The 6183-nt window shown below is 34.7% G+C and overlaps 1 long non-coding RNA gene across 1 annotated transcript in view; it reads right to left on the reverse strand.

Moving 5' to 3' along the window:
• Positions 1–653, reverse strand: part of LOC136033111 (uncharacterized) — a 37175-nt gene extending 36522 nt beyond the window's left edge. The window contains exon 1 of the long non-coding RNA XR_010618853.1: positions 603–653. This is a non-coding gene — a long non-coding RNA (uncharacterized LOC136033111). The remainder of the gene's footprint in view (positions 1–602) is intronic.
• Between the last annotated feature and the right edge of the window lie 5530 nt (positions 654–6183).

Raw genomic sequence — 6183 nt, forward strand, 5'->3', positions numbered from 1 at the left:
TGCTTTCTATAAAGCCTATGTCCCAAGGGCATAGCTTACAACCTTTGCCCTGAGGGTGGGGTGGGGGGTGACAAATCCTTTGATATGAAGTGTCCTGGTCTACGATAAATAAACAAACCAAAAAAACAATAATAATACGAAACTATAAATGATGCATTGTGCCAACATTGTTCTTTATATAAGCAGCGCTATTGCGCTATTAAAAATCCTCAGAGCATTTATAGATTTGGCTGCTGGCAAAGCGTGCATTGGGTTGACTACAGAAACTTCACCATGTACTCCCGAGAAACTAGCTTGATTCTGTCATGGCTGAATCACAGATACCGTGACGGTTTTTGCATTTGTTGATACAGATACAATAGCCAGAAAGGTCAAATCCATAACTTTCTCTACTGTACTCTCCAGCTTGGAGAAGATCCACAGGGGAAATGCACATTTTTATGAAACGAAGATCAAGATTTATGCTAATCATGAAGGTTGTGACCTGAACAGGGGCTAAAAGCCTAAAAGGCATTTTATAGAACCATGTCCATGGAGGTCCTCAGCAATATTCGAAAGTCAACCCCCACTAAATGTACTTTGAGTTTGAGAAAGAGCTATACCAGCTTATGGATACAGGTATGTATGCTGTATCTCAGCATGTACGAGTTCTTCTCTAAATTCATCATATGTATGAGTTCATCATTGTTCTTCTTCTCGGCCATTTCTGATACAATTTTCTATGTTGGATCTCTTCTGCAGGACGTTCACAGGTAAATAAAAGTAAAGCTGAAAATAATCAAAATTTTTCGAATATCTTCTCCGATATCGAAATTTTTTTTCGATATTTGATTTCGATATTTATTACGAAATATGGATATGTCAATATTGATATTCAGTATTGCCCACTACTTTTTATTCATTGTAGTTTCTGTTTTTTTTATGGTAATATGTGGTAGTTTAATGCTTTAAAAATTATTTGACTTCATTCTGCTAATTTGTGCTTAATATAACACTTTACTTTTCTTTGAAAAGCTCATTTTGCAAAAAATGTTTTTCTAAATTGATCAAACAGTTCGTGGTAACGAACTGTAGTAAGGAGCGACCCGGCTCAATAGTAACCGAAACTCTAAAAAATGGAATTTTGACACCAATAGTTACATCAAAAGAATCGCATTTTAATGCTAATATAAAATATATAAGTTTCATCAAGATCAGTCTTACCCATCAAAAGATAAAAGCCTGAGAAAATTTGCCTCATTTTAGAAAACAGGGGGAAACACCCCCTAAAAGTCATACAATCTTAACAATCTTACCCCTAAAAATCACACCATCAGATTCAGCGTATCAGAGAACCATAATATAGAAGTTTCAAGCTCCTATCTACAAAAATGTGGAATTTCGCATTTTTTGCCAGAAGACAGATCACGGATGTGTGTTTATTTGTTTTTTTTGTGTTTTTTGTTTGTTTTTTTTCCCAGGGGTGATCGTATTGACTGAGTGGTCCTAGAATGTCGCAAGACGGCTCATTCTAACAGAAATTAAAAGTTCTAGTACCCTTTTTAAGTGACCAAAAAAATTGGAGGGCACCTAGGCCCCTTCCCGCGCTCATTTTTTCCCAAAAGTCACCAGATCAAAATTCTGAGATAGCAGTTTTATTTACCATAGTCGAAAAACCTAATAACTATGTTTTTAGGGACAACTTACTCCCCCCAGTCCCCGTGGGAGGGGCTGCGAGTTACAAACTGTGACCTGTGTTTACATATTTTAATGGTTACTGAGAAGTGTACAGACGTTTTCAGGAGGATTGTTTTGGTTTAGGGGGGATAGTTGAGGGAAGAGGGGTTACGTGGGAGGATCTTTCCATGGAGGAATTTTTCATGGGAGAAGAGAATTTCAATGAAGGGGGTGCAGGTTTTTCTAGCATTAGTTGAAAAAACAATGACAAAATAAATATGAAAAGTTTTTTCTACTGAAAGTAAGGAGCAGCATTAAAACTTGAAAAAAAAATTATTACACACATGTGGGGTTTACCTCCTCGTAATACCTCACTCTTTACGCTAAAGTATTTTTAGTAATTTCAACTATTTATTCTACGGCCTTTGTGATTCAGAGGTCATTCTTAAGGAATTGGGACAAAATTTAAGTTTTAGTGTAAAGAGTGAGGTATCGACGAGGGTTGAACCCCCTCATATACGCAATAAAAACATGCGAATATAGAAGTTCGTTACGTAAGTTAAGTCGTAAGTTACGTATATTTTTTACCAATGAAAACATTCGTAAAAAATTAAAAGTTCTAGTTGCCTTTTTAAGTAATCAAAAGATTGGAGGTAGGCCTCCTCCCTCACTCCTTTTTTCTCAAAATCTTCCGATTAATTGCAATTAATTAATATACAAATTTCGTTTTAGTTATTTATGTGCAGAGAGCCAAGATCAAAACCTGCATTAATTCAAAAACGTCCAGAAATTAAATATACAAAAAATAAGTTTTTTTAAATGAAAGTAAGGAGCAACATTAAAACTTAAAACGAACAGAAATTACTCCGTATATGAAAGGGGCTATTCCTCCTCAACGCCCCGCTCTTTACGCTAAAGTTTCTTACTGTTTTAAAAAGTAGAGTTAAGAGAAAGAGTCAAACTTTAGCATAAAGAGCGAGGCGTTGAGGAGGAAAAGCCCCTTTCATATACGGAGTAATTTCTGCTCGTTTTCAGTTTTAATGTTGCTCCTTACTTTCATTTGAAAAATCTTGTTTTCTTTATTTAATACAACAAAGAATCTAAACTTCACTTTACTTTCTTCATTTCATTGTACTTTATTGAGATAAATGATGACCACCAAAATTATTGTTCACTGATCATGAGCAATTTACGCTTATGTTTTTTTTTCTGGCTGTCATTTGCTTTTTATAGTCAATGATGTGGTACAGTGACAATGATGTGACAATGTGTCACAGGAAAGCTGTGTTTCTAGCTGTCTACATAGTTAGCGTTGGGGGATAATCTGATTAAACGATAAATCGATGTTTTTGTTTTCGATAATAGATGTATCGCTTTCGATATTTCTGATCAGTTTTTTTTTTTGCTCAGATTGTCTTTAGGTTTTAGCAAAATCCAATGTCAAAATTTGTAATTAGAAAGTGTTTTGCACAATTTTTTCCAAATTTGGAATTAAATACAAAAAAATTCTATTACACAAACGAATTTTACAGAAATTATAATTCAGAATTCCTCTAGCTGAGGATGAAAAAAATAAACTCGGGGCTAATTTTAGCTATTCAAAGCAACAACATGTCAATATTTTTTCCCGAGAATCGCTTCAGCCTTTCATTTATTAAACTAATTTTTTTTTTCAATCGAAAGTAAAAACAGACACTAAAACTTAAAAGAACAAAAATTGTTTTATGTATGAGGGGACTAACCACTCCTCAATACTTTTCTCTTCAAAAAGTTAAAATTAGGGTAAAGAGCGAGGCATTGTGGAGGGAGATTTACCCTCATATACGGGAAAAATTCCTGATTGTTTTAAATTTTAATATTATTCTTTACCTTTAGTTGAAAAAAATTGTTTTTTATTTAGTCTCTGATTGTTATTAAAATAATGCCAGAAAATCCACTTTTTCGATCCATGGAAGATCTCCTCCTCCCAAAGAAAAGTCTTCCTTGCAAAGTTCCTTCTGCGTAAGATATCTCATCCCTAGATAATTCCATTCCAGCTGAAAATTCCCCTAAAAAACTTTTGACGGACAATTCTGCTTGGAAAACTGTTTTTAGGCCTACTTTCGATTGAAAAAAAAATTGTTTTTCTTTTAATTTCTAATCGTTTTTAATTTCTAAATCATGTCAGAAATACTCCCTCTGTGGGAAATCTTCCCGGAAATTATCACCAAACAATGTCTCAATGGAAATTTTCTCCCACGTGAAATTCTCTCATGGAGAATGTCTTCCGCAGAAAATCGCTGCACAGAAAAATACCCCAGACAATTACAACTCCATTGAAATTTTCCCCCGGCAATTTTAACTGAATTTCTTCTCGTATAAGATTGAATTGGCAAAAGAAAGTAGATCAAATAAAAATAATTTTCTATAAGAATCCTGGCAAATTACCCCGTCCCCGTGTTCTTCCCCAGAAACTTCCATCACAACAGAAAATTCTTCCCTTCAAAAATACCTCCCTCCACATAAAAGTCACTTTTCCCCAAAAATAACTGTTTTCTTCCTAATAACAAATACTAAACTGTATGTAAAAACTAGACAAATTTCATAATTTATAACATTTTTCTCCAGGGATTTTCAAGGTCATGTCATTCCCAGAGGCATTATACAGGACCATTCAACTATGCTGATCAAAATTTGTATCTCAAAATTTTGATCAGACAGCTTTGGAAAAAAGGAGCATGGGAGGGAGGGGGAATCTAGTTAACCTTCAATTGTTTTGGTCACGAAATGGGGAACTAGAACTCTAATTTCCCTTCGAGCAAGCCCTCTCCTGACTTTATATGGCCATTGTTTGACATGATCACCCTGGCAAAGAGAAAACACACACACTCAGACAAAAAAAAAACAACAGAACAAATAAACATGCATCCGTGATCTTTCGTCTGACAAAAATTGCAAAATTTCACATTTTTGTACATACAAGCTAAAAAACCTTACAGTATAGTTCTCTGATATTCCGAATCTGGTGGTGTGATTTTTATTAAGATGCATTGACTTTTCAGGGGCGTTCTCACCCTTTCTAAAAATCATAAACATTTTTTCAGGCTCATTGCTTTTGATGGGTACATGAAACGTGACGATTTTTGTATATCTGGAGTCAAAATAAAAGGCCAAGTCATTTGATGTATCTATTATTATGAAAATTCCGTTTTTCAGAGTTTCGGTTGCTATTTGACCGAGTTGCTCCTTGCTTAAAGTTTTTTACAACAAACTATTTGATTTTTAACTAATGAGGCATGGAATCCATTCTCAGAAAAGATACTGGTGGCCGCCAAAGATATTAATTTTATGACAACTTCACATAGGTATTTCTTAAACCCATATCACTAGACTTTTATGACTTGAGTGGATCAATTTTTTTCGGAAGTAAAGATTTTCTACTGAATATCTAGAGAGCTATGACAGATAAGGCTGCTGACGAAGCTTGCCTCGCATTAACTACTGAAGCTTCGTTTTATGATCCCCAAAAACTGGCTTGATTCCGTAGTGGCTGAACCACAGGGACTGTCACGGCACTTGCATCTACTGATACAGAATTTAGAAAGACCCGATCTATATCTCATGCTATTTTACCTTCAACTTGGAGAAGGTCGTCAGGGGTAATGTACAATTTCTATAAACGCCAATTGAGGTGTGGCAGTTTTTGACGAGTGTGATCTTAACAGTTCCCAAACAATAGAACCAGAAAATCTTTTTCGTTTATCTTGTTGTATAGATTAAAAGTTTTGTAAGAAAACGATCAGTATTTTTCAAAAGCCTCATTTATAAGGCGAAAATTAAAGTCAAGAAACTTGAATTAAAGCCAAAAACATCATAATCATTCCACATGCATGCATTTTGATCTTCTGAATTTTTTACAGATTTGGCCCCTGCAAACTGTATTTTTCCAGCCAGTTTTTCATCTCAACTTTCCAGAAAATACGTTATACAGAAAGCTCATCGGGAGTGGGCTTATTTGAACAGAAATTACAATTTTTTGTGTCGCATTTATTTGAACAAAAAGATCGGATGGCTGATAGCTTCCTTCCCGCCTTTCTTTTTCCCAAAAAATTTTTTGATCAAAAGTTTGTAATAGCCATTTCGTTTAGCATTGTTGAAAAGCTACAAAACTATATATTTAGATTCTACATCACCCACGCAGGCCCTGAGGATAGGTCTGAGGATAAAAATATTCTAAGGGCAGTAAGGATAATGTATGATCTATGAAAATCAGTTTCATAGCCAAAAAGACAAATAACGGGGGACAGAATACATTAGACTTAAATAACTTGGCTATATATTTGCACTTTAGGGGGGGGGGGTTGTGTTAAAATTAGGCTAAGCTAGATTAAGCCACTTTTTTTCAAGATGCAAAAAAGTATTTTTCAAAATTTTAAGGGTAATTTTCGCTTGAGAAAAAACAAAACGTCAATTTAAAGGTATTTTTCCAGATCTATGGGAGATAGTTTTACCCCTTCCTGTAGATGCCCCTGTTAAGAACATGGTAAA

This window comes from Artemia franciscana, chromosome 11 (assembly GCF_032884065.1).
Source record: "Artemia franciscana chromosome 11, ASM3288406v1, whole genome shotgun sequence".
In the NCBI taxonomy this organism is placed as follows: domain Eukaryota; kingdom Metazoa; phylum Arthropoda; class Branchiopoda; order Anostraca; family Artemiidae; genus Artemia; species Artemia franciscana.